The following is a 16081-nucleotide window of genomic DNA, read 5'->3' on the forward strand; positions in this document are numbered from 1 at the left end:
AGCAAATATCCACTGAATTCGGAGTGGACGTCTCCAGGATAATCAGGGAGTTTAGGTTAGCCAGGGCTTACAATATTGCCCTGGAAGCCAGCGTGCATAACTGGGCGCCGTGGTATTTCTGCCAAGGTTGCATAAGGAAGTTGAGCTGTTACAAGGTACTCAGATAGCCACTTGTACATGTGAAAACCTCCGGCTGCGGATATCAAAGCCATAAAGGCGCCAATACACTTCGACGCGACCCGGCGCGCGCGCTCGCGGTGGTTGCGCTACGTCACGCCAGGTCGGCTACAACGCGTCAGGCGTAAATCCGTCCCCTTACAGTACAACGCCGCGCACCTGCCGCAGCTGGAGTAGCGCATGCGCAAAACACCGTGCCGATCCATGCCGCCTGTCGAGTAGCATCGAAACAAATCTTTTCGCGCCCTTTCTCTGTCGGTAATGATTGCCACTGCGGACCGGACTGTTGCTCGGCGATGGCACGGACGCAGACACATTTCGCAAGACGAAACATTAAGCGGGAGACACACGGTACGATTCGGCGTCCGATCCGACGTGCGGCGCCGCATGCTCCGGCATGCGCTATACGACGATTCGGGGCACACGATGCGTGCATCCGAAAGATTGAGCTGCGCCTAAGCTCCGCCCAGATCCAGCCCCCAGCTTGACTTCATAGCCACGCCGAGAAACGCAATATAACCAACTCTGCACAACACTGCTTCGCTTTACACGAACACTGCCAATAAAATCATGCCCCTGCAAGTGACAGGAGACTTCACGACGGCGCGTTCTCCACTGACGACTCCGCTAACAGCCAGCGATAGGGCCGGTAGGCCTAGCTAGGCAGACGGCGCTTACGATCCAACCCGAGCTCGTCGAAGAGCGCTTATGTTTGCTAAAACAATTAACGCTGTACACTTAGGTCGCCTGTAATTATATACAATTGGTTTACTCGACGCAGTCGGTGCAAAGGGCAAACGTGCAAGCGAAGCGAGCAGCCTCGCTCAGACGGTCGGTGTGGGATGTCTGCCCGCGAAATGCTCTCGCGTCGCGGCTTCCGATCTCGCCAGTAGCTTAGTGCTAGTGTACTAGGCGCTGCTTTGCATAACAGGCACATGTTCGAGATAATTTTACTGAACTGGTGACTATTTCTTGTCGGAAACAAACTGCAGCAGGCAAGGAAAAAAAGAACACTGCGAGAAACCGGCCAGCCAGCGCCGCCTCAGTGGAGGGAACGTCGGAGAACGTCACATGCCAGCCACGCTGTCATTGGCTGCGGCCAGACGACGGTGCGGTTGCCGGACGCGTCGGAGATGAAAATCTGCCCGGTTTGCCGCACGCCGGACGTCCGATCCGGCGCTTGGGCACGGCAAAACACGTCGATTCCGGCTGCCGTTCCGGCGTGCTTCCATAGTTTCCATAGTTCAGGCACTCTTCGACTGAAACAGGGAAAACAAGACAAACAAACAGGCGCTGCGTGCATAGCATGTCCGCAGACGTATACACACACGTGCGTAGCATTGACGCTCCTGTTGAGAGACCGGACTACATGCGTATCTGCTCCCACGCGTTGTTTTCCCGCTCCGCATCCCAGTAGTCCATTCTTTTGGTGTCCTAGACACAAGGGTGTTGCTGGACGCCGTCCAGACACTTTTCGATTTCGGAGCCGCACAGGTCAGGCACGCTTTCTTGCGAAGAGGCCATCTCGTTCTGGCTAAGCCTGCCGAGTAGCGAGTTTCTACCTCGACGAGAGAGGGCGCTAGGCGCTAACTTGCTCGGCGTGGTCGGCGCGAAATGAAGTCGGTTGCATTCGGCGCCGGACGACGCCCGAGCGCGCTGAATGCCGCCGGTCGCGTCGGCGCCAGATGCCGCCGGACTGTAGAGGGTCGTGTTTTCGCCAACGTAACGCCGCCATGACGAGCGCGCGCGCGTTACGTCGGAGTGTATTGCCTCCTTAAAAAGAGGTTTATGTTCCACATTATCAAAAGGAGCAGAGCAAGACAGGGAAAGGGTGCGAAGGTTAAAGAGTGTTAGAGAAGCTGGCCATTGTGTGCTGACGTAACGGTGTGGATGGAAGTATAGACTATATAGATTAGGAGACGAGAGCAAGTGAACTCGCAAGGACAAAAACAGAAATAAGCCTAATCTCGATACAGGGAACAGAAAGGCTCGCAGACTTTCTCAGTTCACATATCCTTAAGAAGCGCAAAAAAAGTCCAACGCTTTCTGAACTAAGGATGATCTGGACCAGTGCCCGAATAACCTCGCGTCTGACAGGGCACACTTGTCTACCTATTGCGAGAAATGCTTTAAACAAGGATTGAACTTTTCTTTGTATATTTTCATGAGACGGGGGTCAATGTGACAAAAACGACGTAGGCCACTGGGAGCAAGAAAAGGACTATTGAAAGATTGTCTTTCCGCCTTGTAGAGAGTGTCGCAGCCCGCTGTAAATAGTTGGTAAATTTCTCTTAGCTTATTTCTTTGCCAGTGGCGTTTCGGTGGAGGTGCTGAGTACTGCGCAAGATGAAACTGCGCAGTGGACGTGTCGTGGCAAGTTCCACCAAGTCAACACATGGACACACTGCGTCAACCGCAACACCTGCGCTCACGCCGGTGATCTTCATCCAACCCTGCGACTCTGACTCACTTCGCGGCACTGGCAGTGTCGACATCGATGATTGGCTTGGGAATTAAGAGGGCGTCGCAACGAACAATCCGGGGGACCCCACAGTGTGACTCACCAATGTCGCTTTCTATGTCAACGTGTCGGTGGACGTCTGGTTTGACATTCACAAAACAGAAGTGACTAGCTGGGGTCTATACAAAGAGAAGCTTGATCACTGATTTGAAAACCAATTAGCCACCAGTGGGCCGTTTCTACAGATCTCTCTCGTCGCGCTCAATCTCTCTCGCAGTCGTACGTGTAATACATATTTGACGTTATCGCCCTTTGCCACCGAATTCATGCCAAAATAACCGAGGCGGACAAAGCCATGTATTGAAGACATTGCTTATGGTGCTATCAACTCGCTGGTCTTTAATGACTGCTCAACCGTTAAAGACAAGCAATTCAGGCGTTCTTAAGAACTGAATAGACGGCGCATCGCCTAAAAATTAATGCGGCTTCCCAACACTTCCTCTACATCGTCCTGCACGGATGTTCAGATACCAAACCAGCAAAACACCACCGACAGCTTTGTCCGCATCGTGTGACGTGAAATTGAGGCGGTGTCACCAACTTCATATTTCGAGCGCCCTTCCGGTGATTCCGGACCAACAGTTTATTTAATTCAAGCCGCCGTTAGGGAAGAGCTGACTAACGTACGAATCTACCCGTGGCTCCCTTCATCAGTCTCGGCTCAGATCTGTTCTTCCTCCCTGCAGCCGCTATCATAATCCATCGCAGTAGAAAACCCAGGAAGACACGCTCTTTTGTTTTCATTGTCATAACCCTATGCATAATTTCCGCCACTGCCAATATCGCCCACCTTCTAGCGCTCGCTAATTTTTTTCACATTCGCTGCGACGACTACAGACCCCTGCAGTTTTCCGTTCGCAACAGCTCACCGCTCCCAGACGCTCCTGCGCCAACCCTCAGCTCCAGTCGTTCACCTTTCCCGCGCAATCGCGGTATCCAGTTACCTCTGCCCCACCGGCACTTGACGCCGCACCTCTCTAGACGCTCTTCCAAGATAAACTGAATATTGTAACTGCTGGAGGCGACGCTGCCTTGGGCGCCCGACCTGCAAATTCTCTTTTAACCTTTCTGACGCCCGATAACCTACTTGACGTGGAAGTGGATGGCATACTACTTACTGCCCTTATTGACACCGATGGACATATCTGTATCATGACCCTCTTCATCTCTCTCTCTGTCTGTTTGTATCATGAGCTGTGATCTCAGTGAATGGCTAAACAAAGTGCCAACACTTCGCGAGTCCCGCGTTGTGCGCGTCGCAGACGTGCCGTTTTCAAAGGAAGAACCGTGGCCAAAGAGAGCTTATTCTGGACTGGGTCGGGAACGTCAGGTGGACGCAGGAAGTCAAGTTCACCGAGACTGGCCGAGAAGTAGGTTACAGCGGAGTGGTGAGACAAGAAATCAAGTCGAAAGATTTCGTCATGAGGACAGTGCAGGAGAACATGTCACAAAATGAAAGTGTGACGACTATTGAGACATGTGCGGCGTAATATTCACCATCCTAGCAGCTCAGACGCAGAACCGAGTCCCATGCAAAACAGCTATGGCTGCGAGGAAACCTTTACGATTCTAATTTAGAATGCCCTTGCTACAGTGCGCCTAGAAAAGCAACTCTCACGTGCATTATTAAAAAATATTCCTTTATGTCAATACACATACATACGTTCAGACTATGCGTCCCCATTCGGTTTCCTTCAAGTAGAGCACAAAAGTTGCGGATGCAGTTGCGGTAGTTCGTAAATCCAGATATTTGCGGGTCAGAAAAATTGTTATTTACGACTTGTGCACAATGCGCCTAAGGGCGACGTTACCTGGATGTTTTCTAATTGAGCAAAGTAGTGGGATATGATTGTAACGATTGAAACCTTTTCGATACTTTCCTGGTTCTACTATATAGGAAGCATTCATGCAATTGCGCTATTTAAAATCATATGATGCATAGCTTTGGTGAGGTTCAGTGAAATGATAAACTGCCAAACTTTGTCATCGTTGCAGATCCGCGGGAATACGCCGCTGCTATGCGGATGGCCACAAACATCATGCTGGCTTGCAAGGACGATATCATCAGGATGAACATAAAGCCTACACGACTACACGTAAGTTATTTAGGACGCATGTTTATACTTTAGGAGCTTGAAAATTAACGTCTAGGTAGGACGTATTTGTGATTGGGAATGATGTCCAAGTGTTATACCTTCGGAAGCTCAACCGAAATAGAAACGTAGAGTGCAGAACAGGCAAGGACTCCGCGAACCAGTCCATTTGACCAGCCTGCTCTCGTTTTTTTATTAATCACTTTTCACGCATATTTGCCTGCTGCTTCAGTAGGATTTGGATTTTCTGCATATCTTACAGGCCCAGGTTGTGTCTTAAGGTAGATAAATGAGCGTGACGAGTGATTGAATTTTAACGAAGGTCCCCAGTGCAACAGCTGGATGTAGCAGCCTTTAGGCTATGTAGACGGACATTCAACAAGCCAAAAACAATCTTACAACCCTTATTTTCTCCTCAAATCTTAATTCAAAATGTAGGCGCCCAATACACATGATGAATCCCGTTTTTCAGCACGAAGCAGTGCATCCGCAGAGGTATATATTGATAAGCCTTTATTTTGTTCTGTAGACATAGCTATTTGCCCAACCATGGCCCAGCGCTAAGCCACTGATGCAGCATGTCGTACCGCCTCAGAGAGACCACGTAGGTGCCGGCGCGAGTGGTTTCGAAGTGCAAATGCGCATACGGATGCCAGCGGTGCGAAACTTAGTGGGACAGTCGCAACGTTTGAGCAAATGTCAAGTGTCCAGAATTCGATTAGTCGGGATGGCTAATGTCCCGAGTCTTACTTATCATTGTGATCTAAACTATGGGGACACTCCAGGTGGATTCGCGCGGTCGTCATCGGCGTCTACGTCACCGCAATACTCCATGCAAAAGCCCAAGTGCAATAACATCAGGGCCTGCGCACCGTATGTCCTGGGTGCGAGTGTAAGCATGCGAGGGTGAACCGGGAAGCAAGTGGGCCCAATTTCGCATGCACCAAGAAGCAAGGTGGGGAGAAAGCGCGCCAAATTCCGTCGCGCGCAAGGCATCAGGAGACGTTCTACACCAGCGGCGGCTAAACTGCGTAAGGGTAGCCAAAGTGACTAAGTTTCTGTACCAGAAAAGCGTTGAGACAAATGGAGGAGTTGGTCAAGAAATTAGGCAACCAAGTAGAGAGTAACTGAAAGTGCAATCAGATAAGCAGGAGTCATCAAAAAGTGAGTGAGAGAGACAGCAAATTGCATACATGCAACGGAAACAAATAGTCGATGAAAATTTTCAAGAATTGGAAGAAAAAAATTAGAAGAGAAAATCTGTACGATAGCACAAAGGGCAGTGCTTTTTCTAATTGAGGCTCGCGGTGGTTCCCTCGGGACAATAATAACAGAGCAACTATTCTTAACGAGTTGAGCCATGTGTAGGCTGCAGAAAAAATCCGGAGGCCACTCAGCGCATCTTAATGGAATGCGAAGGGATTCACGCAGTGAGAACAGCAGGCATGCTACACCTTCCAGAAGGGTTTGGATTTACAGCGGTCAGAGTCATCAACCGGTCAGAACTCGAAATAAGCAAGACATTTGGAGTATTGGTGCAAAAAAGAGAGATAATGTATTGAGACGATCGAATCCGTTACAGGCATAGGTAGCGGTACAAGGTATGTAGATAGTTTAGAAGAAGTGAAAAATAAAATGTAAAAATTTATACAAGAATATTAGAAGGAAAGCTTGTATTGCATAGTTAACTACCTGAAGCAGGCTAGGTTGCTATTTGTAAGTGCCCCGTTTAATAGGTGATACCACTAAGTAAAAATAATAATAATAATAGGTGGTGTAAGCCGCGGCTGAATGCGACCTTGCCCGGGCCTATTTTGAAAGCGTTTTGCGGTGGGGTTAGCCTAGTGGACGAGCGCTGAGGGTTCTGTGTGCTCTATATTCAGCCGCATAGTTCACCTTCAAGCGAAAGGCAACACGAAGGGCTGCTCTCTTGCTGCTGCTGTCATTCTTCCTCACTTCTGTGATTTGGCAGCAAGCGGCCGTGGTCATTGAATAAGATGTGTACATGTTTTTCGTCCTTAAATGAAACGTTAAATGAAAGTTTATAAGTTTATCTGGCCCATAAAACAACAATCCTGATTTGGTACAGCTGTCTAGCAATTTGCTATCGCAATCTATTCTTCATCTTTCGGCTGAAACTACGAGTTTTTTCGACTGGATAAGAATAATATGACCAGATTTATTTTTCATATTGCCCTGAGAGCTCGTTTGCAGCTGCTTTTCTTGTGTGTTTTGTCGCATTGTAATCAACATAAAAGCGGTTGTGTTTTTATCGTGGTTGTAGTTTTCTTGTAGACGCTAAGTGTCCACAGTACCTCTCTCCGTGTGGGTTGCCGTTTAGGCAACTATACAGCACTTGTAAATAAAGACGCGGTAGACCGGAAAAGAAATTGCTCACCTTTCTTGAACGTGAATAGTGGTGTCTCGTGGCATTGTCAGTGTAGGTCATCGTTAGGTACTTCCCCCTGTGCAGCCAGGAATCAAACCTTCGAGCTTAGCGCTACAGCATAGCCAGGCTATGACACAGCGCAAGTGATTTGCAGATTTAGCGCGTAGCGGTTCCACTGGACGCATCCGCGGCCCACGTTAGGGACGGTGATAGCGCGCCGAAATCCCAGCACGGTGAGAGCAACGCCTTCGTGTCTTTTTTGTCACTAATTTCGGTTTCGCCGAGGCTCCAAAAGTGAAATAACAGCTCGCGTAGCCCTCTCCAGAGCTTGGTTATGATACCCTATCGTTCGGCTAGATGGTGCTTGTAGAAGACTGGCTTCTTACTGCTCGAATGCATTAGCCACCTGAATTTATTAACTAAACAGTAAATTACTCCAACTCCGTTTAGTAATAAAGTATCTGCAAAAAAATGGTTATTTATAAGCTACCAGTTACTGCAACCCAACGGTAAAAATATACGTATTGCCTAACTATATTCCAATAATGAAAAGATTTCCTGACGCTAAAAAAAGCTGAAGGACATTTAAGCAGTTCTTTATGATTTCTGAATGTGAAACCATTAAGGCCCAATTGAACGCCATTGAGCCGTCCTTTGGGTTATGAATTCCTCGCGGGTAAGCGAGCGCCTTCAGACGTTTGGCCAACGGCAGAAGGGGGCTGCACTTCTATCCGTGGCGTCATGCTACCTTGCCGACCGTCTAAGGATCGAATGTCAGGCTGCCATATGCGAAGTAAGGACTCTGCCGTCACCTATTCTTCATGCCGGGCTTGACATGGGAAATACAGGTGGAAGTACCATGGCGTCGTGAAACAGAGGCACAGGCCTGCTATCTAGGAGGCGTTGGCTTGGTGCATTTTGATTTGGCCTTACAGAGGCACAGTTCGAGCGTAAGCAGGAGCTTGCGCTCACAGGGAACGCGCGGATAATACAAGCTTCCAAGAGTGGGAGCGAGGGTGACGGGACGTCATGGCGATGTCTTCTCCCCTCACACAGTGCCTGGCGCAATAGCGATTAAGCAGGTGTACCCTTTTGTCCCCTCTGCTTCGTGGAGACGCGCGCGTTATGTGGTGTCGCAAGAAATGGAAATTTAGGTGCCGTTTCTTGCTTGTCCAGACGTCACACGCCAAAGTTTTTGCCGAATGAACCTTTTGATGCTTTCTCATCAAAAAAAGAAACAAGAAAGGGAGCGCCCGTATGACGACATACACGCTAAGTTTTTAGGTGTAAAAGCAAAAGGGCACCACCACCACTGCATTCCCATGGGAGCGAATGCAGAACAACATGCGCGCCATCTATTCAGCGTAGCCTAGGAGAAGGCACGTGTCCAAAATAGTCTAAATTCCAACAGTTAGACGCTTCTCATTTCGCCTGCGTCGCTTTCGGACCTCGAAATTCCATAATAAATGCGCATTGGTCATGCTTTTTAGGGAAGGTCGAAACGTACTGTCTCTTCGTGCACTACCTGCCACCACTATGAAACATTGTCACTGTGCCACTTTATTTCTTCTGCAGGACATGGACCAAGTGTGCCTATTAATCAGAGTTTGTTTCGCTTATAGCAGCTACACAAACGATGTGAGTAAGCCTCGTCGGCGATAGACATATGCGAAGTGCTGTACTTCCAAATGACCAATTCGCTGCTTCCAATTTCAGACACTTCACAATTTCAAACAATCTGTCGTGCGCTGCGCTGACAAGGTACTTCACATGGCTGAGCTCCTGAATTCGGTGAGCATCTAAATCGAGCATCCTACGTATCCCGGGGCGGAACCTTATAACAGTTCAGAAAGCGAATGGTTCACTTAGTGTTATGAAATTGGTCAGAATTGTGGCTGCGTCAGCGGCTGTCACAGACCGCGGGGTGCCACCGCAAATATGAACACTTCATGCATCTGTGAATCATGATGTGAATATGTGAACGAACCGAACCCGTCATTGACTATGCGCGGAACCGACGAAGACGTAGTTCATTTTGGGTTCGGTTGCTGTGGCAATGCGACAATGACCGTGCTCACTATAAGCGAGGCGCGCGGAAATTTGTACATAGCCGTGCCTCCATGATTACATCTTCGTTGTGATCAAGGAACCCGTACGGGGCCCGAAACGTATGTTCCTTATTTTTATTTTTTTATTTTATTCTTGGTGACCGCACGTTTTTTGGCACCAGACATGGTGGGGCGCCTGGCAAAGGCATGAGTGCCGAGAGCCAGTAGGGCTCTGCTAATCCAGGTACAACGAAATTAGGAAGACCCACTAAGCTCCAGCAAAAGGCAGTCTCTCACCAGAACAGGAATCACCCTTACTGGTGCATTACCCTTACTCATTCAATCAACCAATGGCCCTCAGTCCCCAGCATCTGTGGAGCACCTGACCAAGGCGGCGGCCAGACCGGTAAGGCAGTAGAGGGTGCTATGAATTTCTCGACCAGGACAGGCCGCTAACAGATACAGACCCTAGCAGCATTTAACACCCGAACTCCCCTGAAGTGAAGCTAGCTTAGCCGCATTCTTTGAGGAGCTATCAGATCTTGTTTGGGAGATCTTGGCTTTAGTGAGGTTGAAAGAACTGGTCAGGCTTATAGAGTGCTCACTAATGGCCAGGTCCTTTGCTATGGAGGACTTCCAGATAAGAAGCTCTACGGAGTGGGATTCCTAATCCATAAGGACATAGGGGGCTCCATTGAGGAATTCAAGAGCATTGGGGAGGGTAGCAGTATGGTATGGCAAAACATTATTCTCGTCCTTTGAAACGCACGTCAGCACGTAGCGCGCCACTCCAACGTTGGTACAGAAAGACCGAGGATCTCTGCTGCGTCGCGCGCAGCAATCGTAATAAAACTAGTAAGAAATGTAGAATAAAGGAAGTAAAGCCTACGCTCCAACCTCTAGTCATGATGATGATGAAATAGATCAGTTTTTTGAAGCTGTTTAATTAACGATGAAACAAATGCAAACACAGTATACTGCAGTGATGGGCAACTGCAATACATAAGGCTGGGGGGGAGGCAGGATGGTGAACAAGTCTATTCGGCAACTACGCCGTCATTGCAGGAATGCTAGAGAAGAGATGCCGGTAGAATTCGCGGAAAAAAACAAGCTGCAAATATTGAATACCTTCTTCAGGAAGTGTAGCAGCAAAGATGACTTGGGAAAGGCCTAATTTTGAAAAAAAAAATAAAATAAATTTCGTACTATTTTGCGGATCCGAGCATAGTGCAAGATGGAGGAGTGTTCGGTAGGGTAAAGGATAGTGATCATAGGTTTATGAGGTCTAGGATTCAGCACCATTTGAAGAGAAAAATTGTAAAATATGTCAATAAGGAGCCGACTAACCTAGACGCATTGAGGATAAAAGCAGACCCAATCAGGCCGGCACTTACAGATAAACGTGCAACGATCAAGCAGAGAAATGAAGATGACGTAGGGGTAATGAATAAAACCGTAACTAGGCTAGCTTCAGAAGCAGCATTGAATGAAAGGTAAGGCACCAAGGCAGCCAGAAGGTAAGCTCTCCCTGGTAACGAAGAAACGAGTGAAGAAATGAAAGTGTCCAATGCAAAAGATCAGATAGAACTCCCGGAACTGTCAAATCTAATCAAGGAGAAAATAGCAGATATTAGAAATTGTAACACTAGAAAGACTCAAGAAGGAGTAAAATATACGCACCATGAAATCAGTGAAAAGAAAACATGGCAGAGGACAAAGTAGGGTGTATGCGATGAAAAATGAGCAAGGTAATATCATCAGCAATATTCAAGATATAGTAAAAGGAGCGGAATAATTCTATACGGACCTCTACAGTACCCAGAGCGGACGCAATACCTCCATTTGACGTAGTAATAAACAGGTTACAGAGGCTCCTTTTATATCTAGCGATGGAGTCAGAAGGACCTTGCAATGCATAAAACTGCGCAAAGTGATAGAAGATGCAATACCAGTCGATTTAATCAAAGATAGAGGAGCCATAATGCTTCAAAAACTGGCGGCCCTTTATATGAACAGTCTATCGACTTGAACGCTACCAAACAACTGGAAGAATGCCAACATTATACTAATCCACAAAAAGGAAGACTTTAAGTTATTTAAAAATTATAGACCTAATATCTTACGTCCAGTATTACGTAAAAAATTACCCGGGATAATTTTCATTAGAAGAGCAACAGTTGACTTCAGTGAGCCAATAGAACAGGCTGGCGACAGGAAGGGATACTATACAATGAATCACATCCATGTCATCAATCATGTAATTGAGAAATGCGCAAACTAAGTCAGCCTCTCTATATGCCTTTCATAGATTACGAAAAGGCGTTTGATTCAGTAGAGATACCAGAAGTCGTAGAGGCATTACCTAATTAAGAAGTGCATGACTGTTAGGTAAATATCTTTGAAAGCATCTAGGGAGATTCCACAGCTGTCTTAACTCTCCTCAAGAAGAGTCGGAAGATACCTATAAAAAGGGGTCAGACAAGCAGACACAATCCCTGCAATGGTATTCACTTCGTGCTTGGAAGAAGTATGACGCGTTGGACCATTAGGGTCATAGAATGGGTGCCTAGAGAATGGAAGCGCTGTCGGGGACGGCAAAATACTAGGCGGGACTAGGCAGTCGCTAGTTGGAATCATTTGGTGCAGGACAGCGGTAACTGGCGATCGCAGGGAGAGGCCTTCATCGTGCAGTGCTCATAAAACAGGCTGATGATGACGATGATCCCTTATCACGTGACGCCCCATCAGTAAATCGCAGTGATAATGGCAGCGTGGCGGCGCGTTCATGTCCGAGCCGATTGTGAAGGGCCAAAAAAGGAAGAACATGGATTCATACCCTCAGTTGCGGCCGCCCTGGTAGGCCGTTTAAGGTTAATTTCAGTTACACCCACTAGTTAGGAAGTGCTGGCAGTGCATTGTGGGTGCGTACATCTTGCAAGCTTCTTGTAGTTGACACGGTTCTGCGCTCTGCCAACTCATTTACTTTTGGTGTACCATCTATCGGCTGATAATGAAAACGGATACCATTATTATATTACTTGAAGCATTGTGTAACCGCATGGCGCCGCAGGTTTATACTTTCAAACTTGCCAGATAATATTTCATAGTGAAACATTTTGCTGCAGAGAATATTTCATTTATATTTTTTATTTGCAGAGGAAGAAGGAACATTCCGCAGTTTTTCGACTAGCGCGCAATATGAGGACGCGCCCTTCAGAGGGGCCATTCTCTCGTCTATTGGCAGCGTCCTATCCTTCTTCCACCACTGGGTTAGGGGCAGCCGATTTAGTGACGAAAGCAGTCATGTAAACCGTTGGCTTTCCGAACAGGTAGAAGATTCACTCCCAGCATTCACATTGAGCAATCTTGATGGTCTCTTTAGATAAACTCGGCGGCTGGCATTAAAACTTTACTGAGCGCCTTGCAGTTGGAAAAACCAACATAATTATGCTTCGACCTACTTGGCACAGGTCACTGCTAGAGTATTGACGAGAGGTGGCGAACGCTAGGGTAATTACTGATCAGCTGATCAGATTTTCGATAATCGCGGTCTTTGCTCGCCGCTATCGTTATGACTGAGTGTTATTGCTTTGTTTGGCCTGAAGCTCGCCCAATAAAGAGTTAAGTTGGTGACCCGCAGTTTTCACACTGTCGTTTGTCATCATCACTACATGTAACATTTGGTAGAGGTGCTTCTGTGTCCATGTATCGGGTGCCCCCACAAAGCCAGAGTGCAAGCCTGAACCACGAAGACATCGTCCCCGTCCCCATGTACGAGTGAGATTTTCCCAAGCTAGAATTGCTTCCGGAGCACAGACTCATACCTGAAAAGACCATGTTGATTGTGGGAAAATCAGCTGCCAAGATCACGGATGCAGCATCCCCTACAGCCATCATACTTAAGCAGTCTATGAAACCAACTACCCTCTGTGGAGCTGCGTCGGAGGACCCGCAAATATGGCTTGAGACTTTTGGAAGGATCGCAGCTTTCAAGAACTCTGCCTCTGAGGATAAGTTGTGTCAGGCATACAACTTTTCGGAAGGCGCCGCGAGGACCTGATAAAAGAAAGGGGAGTCCAGTCTTACAACGTGGGACCTGTTCCATGCAACTTCCTTCCGACTTTAAGGACCGTTGTTAAAAGAGAACGAGTGGAAGTTCTACTTTAAGCCCAAGCGCAGCTGTTTAACGAGAATGTTACTATCTCTGCGGCAGTAATTAGTCGTGCTTTCCAGCACGCCATCCCGGAAATGTCCGAGGAAATTAAATGGCGCCTATTCAGATGTGGTGTGAAGCAAGAAATTTTCGCCGGAATGATAGGAAGCCCACCGTTGACAGTCGTAGAGTTTCTTTGTGAAGCCACCAACATCAAGAAAACACTCAAAATATGGAATATGCAATTCCACCGCCGCACACTCACGAAAACTCGGTAGAAGATCGATTATTGGACACGAATGACGTACACGGGAGAATCACAGCGGTCGTGCTGGAGGAGCTTCTGAAGTTACTCATTTATTTGCAGCCCCAATTGGTTCCGATTGCCGACTGCGTTCGCGAGGAGATCCAGCAGTCGCTAGGAGGCACTGAACCACCGCAGCCTCAGGCAGAAGTTCTGAGCTACGCCGATGTCGCGCGCCGTAACAGCTCCCCTCCGCGCTCACGTCAGGTCCCGCAAAAATTGCGTCTACAGGCGCCGCGACTACCACCCGCTTTGTTATACCTGAAGCGAAGCGGGCCACGCCTACCCTGATACCCATACCTCTAGGTGTGGCTACGAAGTTTCGCCGTCAGTGCAACGCGCCGTTGCATGGCCAATGACCATGTGATACCCCCGACTATGTAGCAGCAATCGAATGGAGACCACTACGTCCATCCCGCTCGCAGTTGCCAGGACGCGAGCTGTCGCCACACTGCCGATCATACACTGTCCCAGCTCGGGGCCTGTCCATAAGCTGAAATCGGCAAATCTAAATAAAGTGACTGAGTGAGGTACGGTTGCTGTTATTTGAGATTGCATCGGCGAGAACCATCTCTATGACGCCGTAAAGAAACGCCGTCATCACGCGGCACGTCTAAGCCAAGCAGACATTGCCCTAAGAAGGCCCTAACACGACCTTACAGCACGGGAATAACACGACCAAGCTGTGATCCAATGCAAGCGAAAGGCGACAAACAAGCGACCTCGACGTTCTTCTCGAAAGCCAGGAAGTCACCGCTCTAGTGGGCACACGAGCGGACTACTCTTTCATAACGAATGATTCGTCGCGAAGTTGAAGAAATTAACGACTGCATGGAACGGCCCTCATATCGGGGAATCTGGGGGACACCTGATTACGCCTACTGCAATATACAGGGCAAGGGTAACAGTTCGTTTCCAGATTTATCATGCGACGTTTGTTAGCCTGCAGCAATTCTCACTGGATAATATACTCGGCATAAACTTTCTCAACCAAAAAGGCCCAGTCATCGACTCTAAGTCGATAACGCGGTTACCGTGCTTTAACTGTGCACGAAAACCAAGTAAATATCCCACCTCGCTCCGGCATCACCATTTTTTTCGGGACGGAAACTTCCGCATACGTAGATGGCTTCATCGAGGGCGACCAGCAAATTATTCTCAACCGTGAAATTTGCGTCGGAAGAGGGAACGTGCGACTGAGAGAAGGGAATGCAGAACTTACACTGACAAACTTAAGCGAAAGGCACGAACACTTCAGCAAGGGTACGACGATCGCATACGCTGTCGAAATTGTGGCAACAAGCAATGTTCCTGTCCTCTCCGATTCTGCCGCATCGACGTCGACACCCTTAGTTCCCGAACCAGCCTTCGACATCTATCTGCGTCTTCCGAGGCCAAAGCAAAAACTGCTTAAGGGCCTCCTCCAGAACTTCCTTCAGCACTTTAGTCGTCATCAAGGATGCGACAAACACCAGTTGATAAGCATCGCATAATAACCTAGAAATCCACCCGACCAATGTGTCAACGCCCGTACAAAGTTTCAACAAAAAGTGAGAGGTCACAAACAAACACGTCAACGAAATGCTGCGCATCTAAATAATCCCGCGATCGAATAGCCCATGGGGATCAACTACCGTCTTGGTGAAAATGAAGGATGGAACTCTGCGTAATGCGTCGATTATAGTCGTCTCCACGAAGTCGCGAAGAAGGGCCTATATTCCCTTTCCCGGAAAGATGACGCACTGGCCCGGCTCTGTAATGCAAAGCACTTTTTGCCTATGGACCTCAAGATGGGCCACTGGCAAATCGAAGTCGACGAGAGTGACCGAGAAAAGACGGCCTTAAAGTCGCCGGATGTCCTTTATCAATTCAAGATGATGCTATTGGGTGTTTGGTCGGCATCTGTCACGTTTGAACGCGTAATAGATACTGATTTGGCTAGATTGAAGTGGCAGACCAACCTCGTGCACTTGGAAGGAGTAGTCGTATTTTCCGCAAGTTGCGATGAGCAATCGACGCGCCTTGAACAAGCACTAGAGCAATGAAGTTTTTCGAAGTCACATTGAAACCGAGAAAGTGTCACTACGTACGAAGGGCTGTTGTTACTGGGCCACGTTATCCGCAAGTCTCGACTACGCCACCATTCCCAGAAGGCAGCTTTCATCGCAAAGCTCCAGCAATCCATATTCAAGAAGGCAATGCGCAGATTCCTTGGTAAATGTGCCTAGTACATGCACTTTTTCAAGAAACTTTCACGCGTCGCTGAGCCGCTAACACATCTAACTAAACGCTATGTCCAGTTCAATTTGAAACTCCGCAGGCCGGAACATTTGAAAAACTCAAAGTACGCATGTAGTCATCTCCGGTGCTTGCGCATTTTGACGAAGACACCGATA

The 16081-nt window shown here is 48.1% G+C and overlaps 1 long non-coding RNA gene across 1 annotated transcript; it reads left to right on the forward strand.

Moving 5' to 3' along the window:
• The first annotated feature begins 4706 nt into the window (after nucleotides 1-4706).
• Nucleotides 4707-8972, forward strand: LOC129382948 (uncharacterized). Its single transcript, XR_008610919.2, has 3 exons — nucleotides 4707-4794; nucleotides 8756-8818; nucleotides 8897-8972. It is a non-coding gene; the product is annotated as an uncharacterized lncRNA (long non-coding RNA).
• Nucleotides 8973-16081: the final 7109 nt, after the last annotated feature.

Source organism: Dermacentor andersoni, chromosome 3 (genome assembly GCF_023375885.2).
Source record: "Dermacentor andersoni chromosome 3, qqDerAnde1_hic_scaffold, whole genome shotgun sequence".
Classification (NCBI taxonomy): Eukaryota; Metazoa; Arthropoda; class Arachnida; order Ixodida; family Ixodidae; genus Dermacentor; species Dermacentor andersoni.